This window comes from Cyanistes caeruleus, chromosome 1 (assembly GCF_971803275.1).
Source record: "Cyanistes caeruleus chromosome 1, bCyaCae1.hap1.1, whole genome shotgun sequence".
In the NCBI taxonomy this organism is placed as follows: Eukaryota; Metazoa; Chordata; class Aves; order Passeriformes; family Paridae; genus Cyanistes; species Cyanistes caeruleus.
Window position 1 is genome coordinate 92,815,636 of NC_141701.1, and position 12,057 is coordinate 92,827,692.

A 12,057-nucleotide genomic window follows, 5' to 3' on the forward strand; every position below is an offset into this window, starting at 1 on the left:
GGGGAGAAGCAGGAATCAGGCAGAAAGGCAAACACACTGCAGTGAGCAGCAGCTTCTCATTGCTTGCTGCAGGGCCAGTTGGCTGCCTTATCTTTGAGACTTGACTTGATAACCCCGGCGCCAGCGCCGGTCTCTTGCAGATTATCAGCCAGTCACTGCCTCAGATGTGCAGGACAGGATCACTACCACTTTGTCACAGTCCTTGAGGGAATACATGTAGTGCTCCAGGGCACTTTGAGAATGGCCTCAATTATTAATAACCATTATGATTTTTTTCTGTCAGACTCTGAAGTCTTGCTGATCATCATGGATTATTTATTCCCCATAGTGGCAATTGCACCAGTTTTGTATCATCAGCCCTCTAGCGCCTACCTTTCTGGCTGGCATGTTTTTTCCTATGCAATACCACCAGTTAGACCACAGGTGTAATGATCTGTCTGATCAAGAGGTGTATTCTCTCTTCTCCACATTGTAGATGCAGCCATAGTCTTGTGACTTCAGAAAGTTCAGCCATGTCATAGTTTATTCTGGATTTGTTGGTGGTAAAGGACAGGTAAAGGATGTGTGGGGCTCAACTTTGTTTGTGCCTCAAGGTTGTGTCCTGTGGAGGTCATAGTGGTATTTTTCACACGATCCTTTTGGATGTTCAAGACATCCTTCTTCTCATCCAGCTGGTGGTGTTCCTCTCCTGCTGCTTTTTGGGGATAGCTTGATGCATGTCCATTATCATCATGGCTTCCTTCCCAAAGGTCATGTGAAGGCAGGATCGCATCCAGCTTGGAGAACTATTCCTGGTCTAGTGAAAGTTATCATTTTTTTTTTTTTTTTTTCCCCATCATTGGAATACAGCCTGTATGTATTCTTTTGACAGCCTTTACCTCACAAAGAGATCTTATTTCTGCCTGAAGAGTGCTGCCTAACTGGAACTGGTCGGGTATTTTTCAGACAGACAGGTACATAGGTGTGGCCATTGCAGGCTGTCCCTCTGACGTGGCAGTCCTGTGCACACTGCACGGCGCTGACAGTGCAGGCCATACCCAGTCTCCAGCATTCACCACACAGAGCTGACTCACAGCAGGCTCTGTAGGAGGCAGTCTCAAATGTGACTTGTCAGGGACACCAGCTGTATGGAACTTTTGTGGAGGCCCCACAGGGCACAGGACACTCCTGAGGTTTATTGATAGAGCAATGAAGGTCCCTTCACATCTTCTTCACTGCAGGCAGATGGCATTGTGTCTTCCTGGATGCTAGCAGAGCACTCTGCAGAAGCAGTTGAGGAAACCAGTTCTGTTAAGAAAAATGACATGGGAAAAGCTTAGGCTAAATAAAGATGCAAGAAACAGATGAAAAGGAGATTGGAACAAATGGTAAATGTACAAAACCTCCAAAATCAGATCTAGATACTGAACTGAGCAGATAAAGGGAATGAACAACATGGGCCATGTTCACAAGCACTGAGAGCAGTAAGCATCCAAGTAAGTTTGTTGTCCACTCTCCCCTTTATTAATTGTCTTTTCTTCAGCCTAAATATGAAGAAAAGGTATATTCCCTATTTTACACCATAGAATTACACTGCAGAGAAAAAACAAGCATGACAGTGCTGGGCTGGGGAGAAAACTCCTGAAACCTTTACTGAGGGAAGCGAGTCCTCAAGGAGTTGAGAGTGCACTTAATGGGTAATGCTAAATCAGTCTAAAGGTTTGTGCCTCCAAAGGGCTTTTCCCTTGCTGTATTCCTTTGCTTCTGCACTGAGCAGGGAATTACACTAGTGGGAAGGGTCTCTGCATTTGAAGATCTTTGTGTCTTCAGAAGTCTTTTTTAGCCCCAAGAATAGGAAATTGGAGTTTGAGGCTGGGGAAGTGGGACCCCTGCTTTAGGTGGTGGTCTGCTACTGGAAGAGCCAAGCCTGCTGTGCAGAACCGAACTCTCTCTTCAGCATCACTAAAATTCTCAGAGCAGGTTCCCACAGGAGCTGTGGGGGTGTAGGCACCCCCAGGTGCCCGGTGCTCTGAGGTTTAGGTTTACTCCTGCAGGGTTGGATGTTTGTCTTTTAAGCTGAGACTTGAAGCAGGTCATCTAAGTTGGGGAGAAGAGGAGCTCCAGAAGAAACAGGAGAACAAGGAGTTTAATATGGTAATAGGAGCATTCTTTTTCTAATGTTGAAGTCCTATTGTGGGTTTCACATGTGTGTTTACACATGGCTAATTTCCAACACTGTTTTCTTTGCTTGTGAGATAGATAGCCCCAACGCTGTCGTAAAGGCAGATAAAATAATTTATAGAGAATGTGTGTGCATGTTGCATTCAAAAAACAACCTATGGACTTAGTGGTATATAAAGTGTTAACTGAATGCTTGTATAAAATTGGTATCTGGTGTCATCAGCAAGACAAGATTATAGACAGTGATGAGACAGTGATGTTACTAATGCTATTGACATGCAAGAAGAAGCAGCAGGAATTCTTCCCTTCCGTGTCATCAAAGTCTAAGCACACGGTTAAAGCCAGAGAAGAGTGTGTCTGACAGGCAAGAGCACAAGAAAAATGCCGATTTTCTGTAATATTTTTATGTTGCATTTTTCCCATTTATTTTCCTACAAAGAAGTTGGTTTGTTTAGCCATGAGGCTGAAATTGGCTGTAATTTCCAAGGACAGCAAATTTTGTGTGTGTGGTACAAGCAATAGCATTTTCCAAAAAATATCCTTTCCTATCAAGCTTGTGAGTACAAGAAGTCAGAGATGCTAATTTCCGGGATGTATAGGGATAGGGTAAGTGGACTCAGTATTCCAAATTCAGTTAAATATGGCATCACCTTGCAACCCTTATGAGAAAACCAGCATCTTGTACATATAAGTAGAGGCAGCTCTACTATTAGAAGAGATTCCTCAAGTGCAGGCAGAGAGTAGGACTCAGCCTGAGCTCTGGGTATCTTTTAAATGAGCCCTTGTTTCTGAGTGTGTAACACTCCTCCTCCCCCCAGGATGTCTTCTGCTTTAAGGGCTTTGCTGCCTAGCAGTGAAGGAGGAGGGAGTAGCATTGCTGAGGACAGGAGGTTAAGGAGTAACCTGATTGGGGAAGAAGCCAAACTAAACAAAGGTTTAGAAATATCGCTGAAAATAGTATAACTTACCATTTCCCTCTGCCAGTGGCTGACACACCACATTTTTTGTTCTTTAAAACCACAGTGAACCATTCCCAAAAAAGGAAGTGTAACCTCTGTTTTCTACACTTCTGTCCTTCCCCTCATCTGGGGAAAACCTTTTCTTGCTGTATTTCTCATGACACATTTGACTGGAGGGTTTCTTCACAGAGTTTCTGCTGGGGGCTGTTTGTTTTATCTTGAGTTTTGCAGCAGATAACAGACCTGTATGCTGCATAGATTAGAGTTGGCAAATTTTGCCACTGACTTCTTTAGGCACAGATAAAATGCCTTAGTCTCCCACTCATATCTATACTTAAAGCAAAATTTTTAAATGTCTGTTAATGGGAGCCCCGAGTCATCTCTGTGTTTGCTTCTCAGCTGGCCACGTGTGCTCATTAATGAGACTCCCAAATATTAAAAGTGGAATTTGGAGCAGAGCAGAGGCCAGCCTAATAAATCTGCTGTTAGTTCAGGCTCTGTGGTGATGTGGCTGCACCCGGGGGAGGAAGGGCAGAAGCTGGGCGTTGGGCCCAAGGGACAGAAAAGGAAGTCAGCCGTGGGCAGGCAGAGAGGTAGAATCTCTGTTGCTGAGGGCTGGAGGCAAAAAGCAGCTTCTGAAGGAGTGCTGGGGGCAGGAGAGTGTGCAAAAAACAGGCTGTAGCAATTTCATTTCAGGTGGCTGTGCTGCAATGAGAGGATGAGTGATTTTGGCATAAAAAGTTTTGTAGACCTAAGAGTAGAAACTGAGAATATCTTCATATATAGATACATGTAAAAGTATAAAATATTAATGCCTTAATTTGGAAGCCTCTTCTGGAAAGACAAAGCAATCAATTTTTCTCCTTCTAGTACAGCCCAGATTTTATGCTGACCAAGCTCTGACTTGAAAGCTGACCCTTCTCTGAGCAGGGGACTGGGTCTGCTGACCCAGGGAGGTGACCCCCAAACCTGAATATTCTGTAATTCAGTGATTCTGAGAATTGAAGGTGAAATCTCTGCTCCATTACCCCTGATACCAGCAAAGCCAGAATCTTACCCTAAAAGAGTGTTGATTGTAGTAAATCACGGCCAACAAAGGAAAAGCAATTTAGATGTGAAAGGCTCTATATGTTCCAGGTTTGAATTTGATGGATGTCAGCTACAGTAGCTTGCTTGCCATGTTGGAACCACTGACTCCTGTGAAACAGACAGGTGAAACCCCCTGCCCACTGAACAAAGGTCATTACCAAGCAGCACTCATTTAGAAATTGGTTGCTAACTCAGCAGCAGAGGCAAAGATTTGAGCTGTCATAGTGGCCTCACTACTTGCTCATGTTTCTCTCTCGCATGTGCAAGCACCAAGAATGTTTTAAAGAGTGGGATCACTGCTGTTAGGAGTTCCATGTGCCTCCAGGCCAGGCAGGGCACAGGCTGGAGCTGTGTCTGTTTGGCACATGAAGAGGGAGGTTTGCTTTCAAGAACTGTAAGTCTGGTGCTGTTGTGAGTATCAAGTCCATACAAGTGTGAGAGAAGAAAGCTGTTGGAAGAGAGTAGTTGTTCTCCAGAAGAGCCACTGGCTTGGACTGGAAAACCCTATCAAAGACAGAACATACAAAGCTGTAGATGATTAAAGCTATGAAGCAGCTCTAAACCTATGATGAATTAGACACTTGGTGGATGCCAGAATCTCTGCGAAGTTACTTGCAAATGCTAAATTTCACTATTAGTCTCTCACAAAGTGACTGTGTTTTTTTATTGTGCCTTCTTCAAAGATGATTATGAGCTGTAGCTGTGCAGACAAAAATGTTTCCCTGAAGTTATTTAATTCCAATTATTTCTCCTCAATCACATTCAGAAGAGCCTTTGTAGAGGGAGGACTATCAAAACTCTGGAAAACAGATCTGAACAGCTGAACCTCATCACTTTGTGAAAGATTAGAAAGGGATCAACCCTCAGACTTTTGACTGAAGCAGGCAAAGTAAATATATAGTAGAATCTTCAGGGGTTATGATGAAATTGAAAGTAGCAAACAAGTAAGGCCATCAAATACATTCAAATCACAGGCTGCAGAGGATATTTGCCTTTTCTATGATTGATTCTATTAAGCCAGACCATCGTCTTTTTAGGGCAAAAAAGGTGCTTTATTTCATCAGTAGTCCTGACATCAGTGGGATTATTCGTGTAAGAAATTATTCTTTAATGTGAGAGAAAGTATTACAATCTAGTCCTATGTTTGGATATTACATCCCCATTTTTATTTCTTGTCCATTTAGATTTGGAGCTCCCTGGGAAGGAATGACTCAGGAAAGAAGTACAATTGGTTGTGATTCCCCCACAATCACAATATCACTTATACTAAAGAGCTTAAGTGTCAAAAGAAAATATCTTTACCCCTATAAGAATATCAAATTTTATGTAATTTCCTTTGAATTTAGACAAAATGCCTACCTTCTCATGGAATATTTTATTCATGCCTGAAGTGTTACTTCCCATTTGGCCAACTCTACTCTAAAGAGGCTTTCTGAGCACAAAATCAGACAGGGAGCAGCACAACATTGTTTTTTTCCAGTAAAGTTGTAGTCTGTAATAAATATCTGGGGTTTGAGTATGTCTTTGTGTTGTTGTATACCTGCCACTTTACAGTGTGGTTTTATAACTCAACAAAACTTCCTGAAGTATTTATTTCCCATTGCTTTTGATATTCCTGCTACATTCCTTCTAAAGGAGAGATTACTGCTTTTGGTGAGGACTATGAATTTCTTCACAGAATTCATGTGGGTTGTTTCATCTAATCCAACCCCCTGCAATGAGCAGGGACATCTTCAGCTAGGTCAGGCTGCTCAGAGTCCTGTCCAACCTGTCTTTGAACATTTCCAGGCATGGGGCATCCACAACTTCTCTGGGAAATCTCTTCCAATGTTTTACACCTGTTCATATATTTTTTTTTTTAACCTATATGTACTCTAAATCTGCCTTCTTATACTTTAAAAACATTAATCTTTGACCTAGTGTAACTGAGCCCCCAAAAACATTTGTCCCGATCTTCCTTTTAAGTCCACTTTAAGTATTGAAAGAACCTTCTCTTTTTCCAAGCTGAATCAGCCCTTTCAGTGTTTACTCTTAACAGTGGTGCTCCAACCATCTGATCATTTCTGTGGTCCTCCTGTACCTGCTCCAACAAGCCCATATTCTTCCTGTGCTGGGGACCCCAGAGCTGGATGCAGCACTCTGGGTGGGGTGTCACCAGAGTGGAGCAGTGAGGGACAATCCTTTTCCTCACTCTGTTAACTGGTCTGCTTTTGATACAGCCCAGGACACAAATGGCTTCCTGGACTGCAAGAGCACATTGAGGGCTCATGTCCAGCCTTTCATTCACCAGCAATCCCAAGCCCTTATCCTCAGGAGCACTCTTAATCCATTCTCCACCAAGTGTGATTTGTGTTTAGGACTGCCCCAGCTCAGATGCAGGACCTCGCGCTTGGCTTTGTTTAACCATATGAGCTGCTTCTCTCATTGAATTGCAGCTCCTACAGCTATTCCCATCCTCCTTGAACATTTGTGCTCCTTTATTAGGAATGTGTGCTTGAGCTACGATCACCTCACTGCACCCTGGCTCCACAATGTGGAGCTGCTGTTGACTGAATTTCTAAGAAATGCTATCAGACATATCTCTCCCTATCTTATTTTTCATTTTTACAAGTAGTACACATCGGAACAAGAAAATAAAGTGTATTCTTTATACCATTCAAATTGCTGCTTGGAAACCATACATGTCAGCTCCAGGCTTAATGTACTAAATAACCTTGTTTCATAAACACACAGCTATTTTGCTGAAACAAACTGCTTCATCAAAATGATGAAAAATGTACTGTACCACTGGGACAGTTCTGCCATAGACAGCTTTATTCCTCTCTCTTCTGTTATTTGTGCTTTAGGAAAAGAAAAAAAAAGAAACAATATCATCGCTATTGCTTTTATTACTCAAATATTTGCTCTGCAGCCTGGAGAAATAGTTATTATACATTAAGTAAATGATACCTTTAAAGGAAGCAGTCTTAAAACAGTGCTACATTAACCCTTCTACACCACCTAGCACCTCATTCTTCTTTGGCTATTGACAAACAAGGCCAATTAACATCAGCAAGATAATTAACTACAGCTCCAGGTATTATTTGCATCCGGTCTATTGCTGTTTGGAAGCTGTCTCTTCTCCTTATCTCCCTGCAGCTTGAAGGTGCTAATTTTAACACCTACAAAGTATGGAGTTTAGATTTGGTTGAAAGGAGAGCAAGAGTGCTTTTTTTTTAATAATTATTATTATTAAAACATTAGGTGAATAATTATAATAGTGAAGTGGTTTCAACCTTCTGCTAGACTTTTTTATGTTTTCCCCAAATCATTTGCACATTCTGGGATGCTTTTTTAAAGTTTCTTATATTCCATATGTCAAATAATTATTTTTCAATGTCATGTACTTAGAGTGAGAACACTTCGTGGATGGACTTAACTGGTGGTCCAAAACCAGGGTAATCATGTTTGTTGCCAAGGAAAGAAGAATATTTTTCCTGGAGGCACAACAGTCATTTTATTAAATGATTGTACCAGCTGGAAACAAGTTATTGCCTTTATTTTAAACAGCCATTCAGAAGTCTAACGCTTTTATTTCAATGGGAAACAAATTTTTAGGAAGATTACAGCTCACCTGTTCTTGTAGTTTTTACAAGGGTGTGCTAAATTCATATAATTATCCATGATAGTCATATTTGCCTTGTTTTTGACGAGGCTGTTCTTAACCTGAAAATCAATAGTTGATCCTACTGTTATTTCCCTTCTGTCTGATACCTAGCTCATTTTGGAGTGAAGAACATATGCAGCAGGTGGGCTGTGTTTCTAATAATTAGTTTTCTTAAACATGTTATAAAGAGCCTTGCCAAGGAAATATCATTGTAGTGTTTTGAGCCCAGCTGGCAATGTTTTGGAGCCTGGGGAGGGGAGGATAGAACAGCAAACTGAGCCATGTTCATCTTTGGAGTCTCTCAGCCAAACTCACCTTGGGTGAATTTGGCTCTCCCTGTGCTCTAGAAAATGTTTTTGCCTGAGATCATGTGGAAGGAAATTGAGGTACTTCTTGTGGGAACCTTGCACAGTGAATGTGAACATTTTTCCCTCTTAATGAAATACTTATCAAAAATCATTTCAGCTTAGCAAGGAGCTCTTGAGGTTGAGAGGAGCTGCTCAGCTCAGTTCTCTGGCTCAATTTCTTGAGTGTGTGGACACCCAGAAAAAGAACAATCTGATGGACAGCAAAGTTTGAACAAAAGCTCCCCAGGGCTTCCTTTCCCAGCTTTCCAAGCCAGAAATAGATAAGATATGTCTAAGAGCAATAGCAGTAGGGGTGCAGCACGGGTCTGTGTTTTGGCAGCAAGTCGGATTTCACGGTCTCTAGATCAAAAAGGCCTCAGCCACGTAACGCGGAGTGCTGACACAATATGCACTCACACTACCAGTTCAAATCGTTTCCAAAATGTTGAGGGATTAGGATTTTGACCACTTATCTTTACTATCAGCTCAAGTCATTGTCTCTCTAACTGTAGCAAGCATAAAATCCATATGCCTTGGCTAATCAAATGGAAATACGATCTTGGGCTCATTCCTGAACTGAGTTAAATTTGTATTGCTGAATTATATCTGTCAGGAATTGTGCTGGCTGCACAGAACCAGTGTGGCTGCTCCCCTCCCTTCTCCTAGAAGGGAGCGCAGCAAGGCTGGAGTGGTATTCTTAACACTTTTCCAAAGATTGCTGAACTACTTTGGCTGGATCACTCAAATAAATTCAGTATTATGAAACACCCAACAGTTCAGTATGGTTACATGTATTTGAAAAGTGCCAAGTAATCCTGACAGCCCTGGGTCTTCTACAGCAAGTCAGACACAAAATACATATTGCTCTTCAGGTAACCATGATTAGCACATGTGTGGTATGGCAGTCATAATTTTAAAAATTTCATGCCAAGTAAACTCTGTCATACACCTGAGCTTCTTTTCTCCAAATTAAATATGACTTTTTGGTAGGAAAAAAATAATCTGTTTTTTTTAAGGTGTTTAGAGTTGGACTTTTTTTAAGAAGTCAAATCAAGGGCCTCTTTCACATTTTTGTGACATTGCTTTGATAGAAGCTTGGTGTAGAGAATGCTAATGTCCCTAGTAAAAAATGCTAATGTCCCTAGTAAAAGCTTAGCTTTTATTGATGTGCTATATGTGTAAGATAATTTCTGTAGCATTATGCTATAGTCTCCTGACAGGCTCTGAAAAATGAGTGGATGTTGCCCTTCTCCTACCCAGTAGGGTAATTCTGAAAATGTTGCCTGGATGCAGCCACCTACCTCAAACTATTGCTAGAGGCACTTTAGCAGCAGTGCCCGTTTGTGCAGTAAAAGCTCTGTGATTAATTTAATGCACATGAAGCACTGCCTTCCCTAGGGAAAGCAAGAATAGGATCAGAGAAGATAACCAGAGAGTTTGAAGGCTTCAGGAGGACAAACAGGTGTGGTCTGTGCCATGTTGCCTCCCACTTTGCATCTTAGTCTGGAGGATACATTATTTTATTTTTTGACATCCATGCCTTTTGCTTAGGGAAGGGTTTTTTCTTAGTAAAGTCTGAGTCCTGATGCATGAGCTAAGAGCCATCTGTGTGGGTTTTTTTTCTTTTCCTTTTTTTTTCCTTTTTGGATGTTACTGTTGCAACTGACTCTGCAGTCTGTGGATATCAAAAGGCTGAACAAGAAAGTAAAAAGGCACAAAACACCCTTTGGGGAAAGGAACATACAGTCAATCACCTCAAGGTCATATAAAGTACCATGGGCTTGTGCACTGGTGCAGGTTGAACAGATTTGATTCATTAATCAGAACTCATACAGTGTTTGCAAAAAATAATTGACATTAGCAGAGCTATGTTACTTAGGAATTTGATATTAATCTCTAGTTATATTGAGTTTCAGAGTCAGAAAATAAGACTTTGCTTGTTCAGTAACAACGTTCAGTCTTTTTTCTTAACAGAGCAAACCTTTTGAAATATTATTTAGGAAAAGTATTTTATTTTTAGCAATTAAATAAATACCAGATTATTGTGCTGTGGTTTGGTAGAGGTCAATGCCAGATTCTGAAAGGTGCTGCACTCTGTGGGAGCTCTCATGCACATTTGTAGGGGGAACCAGAAAGAAAATTTCAAGCATTAGTACAATATATATATATATATATTTTTAAGTACATTTTTCTCAGGGGAAAGGTGAGGAGGAATGGGAAAAGAGAGGGGTCAGGATAGGGAGGATGTGTTGGGGAGAGGAATTCATTAAGTGCTGGCTGAAAATGGAAAAGTGAAGGCAAGAAAGAGTTGTATTTGTATGTATTTAAAGGAAATTAAGGTGGATAAAATTTTTCTAGTAAGATAAATTAAAAAATATTTGATCATGTTTTAATAGTTGCATGTTGTGGGTGCTGCTTATCCTGCAAATCATAAAATGGACTAGGTTGTAAAAGTTTTTTAGGTTGGAAAAGATCTTCAAGGTGATCAAGTCCAATTGTTAACCCAGCACTCCCAAGCTCACCACTAAACCTTGGTCCCCGAGTACCACATCTACACATCTTTTAAATACCTGCAGGGATGGTGACTCAGCCATTTCCCTTGGCAGCCTGGTCCAGTGCTTGACCACCCTTTCTGTGAGAAACTTGTACTGAACCCTCCCCGCCCAACACTTTTTATTTCATTGGATCATGCCATCTTGCTGCCCCTCTGGCTGGGGTCAGTGGTGCCTGACAGACTGGGTGTATTGCTCTACAAAAATCAACATCAGTCACCTTGATGGGGTGCTGCAAATCTGCTACTCCCAATGCTACCCCCAGGCACCTGTATTTACCAGTGTTCCTGCACATGTGCAACTTGCAGCTCGCTGGGTGAGCTTTGTGGTTTGTTAGCTCAGTCCCTGGTATAATGCGCCTTTGATCTGTGAAGCATCCATAGATGTTGCTACAACCCACATGGCTGGCCCACTCTTTCTGGTGCTAAGTATCTGTCCCCTGGGGAAATCCTGGTGAAATCTATGGCTTGACAAGGCTATTGCTCAGTTTAACAAAGATGGCAAAAGCATCTCCTCCTACACTTCATTCTTAATTGAAGTCATATTCCACAGCAGGAGTGTCTGGTTTGTGGCCAGTGCAATCACTCCTCCCCTTTTTCCATAGCTGGATTAAAAATATGGATTTTTTAGAAAAGAGAAATTCTAAATGGATTGTTTCAGTGAAAGTGAGCACCTCTCTATAACCACTCTTCTCTTCCTAGGGCCTCCTTTCCTCACCATTTGAGGGACATTTAGCCAGTCTTGCTGGAGGGAGGTGAGCTTAGGGAGGTTCCCAGCTGAAAGGAGACAATTTGTGTTCCCCAGGTAGGTCTCATGAAGAACTGCAAAGGTGCTGGCTAAGAGAAGGCGCATGAATTGCTCTTTGCTTGCAGCAGCTAAGTCTTTCTCCTGGTTCTTGAGCAACTTTTGGTTGAGGAACTGTCTGCTCCACAGTTTCCATGTGCATGTGCTAGGCTGGGCTGTCTGACCAGGGCTGGGGTCCTGCTGGCTGTTCAGGAAAGCCACAGTACGTAGGTGCAAGTGTTTTGTTGTGCCTGTGGGAAAAGGGCTGTGGCACTGTCCTTCTCGATGCTCTCAGTGGAAGAAAGGGACCTGTCTTTTAAATTAAACAGCTGTCTTTTTCAATTAAACAGCTTGGTCCTACCATCCACAGGGATAGTTGTTTTGGTACTCAGGAATTGTAATTTGCCTCAGGAAATACGTTGCTAAAAGAACCTTCTAGCTAGAGATTTGATCCAAAATGGGTGGGATAGCAGTGTCTCTTCTGCAGAGCACTGTAGGACAGAGCTGTACACAGCCACTGA

General features: G+C 41.9%; 1 long non-coding RNA gene across 1 annotated transcript in view; it reads right to left on the reverse strand.

Moving 5' to 3' along the window:
- Nucleotides 1–505: 505 nt before the first annotated feature.
- The window catches only part of LOC111923735 (uncharacterized), a 30,228-nt gene continuing 18,676 nt past the window's right edge, over nucleotides 506–12,057 (reverse strand). The window contains exon 4 of the long non-coding RNA XR_015274022.1: nucleotides 506–1,287. This is a non-coding gene — a long non-coding RNA (uncharacterized LOC111923735). The remainder of the gene's footprint in view (nucleotides 1,288–12,057) is intronic.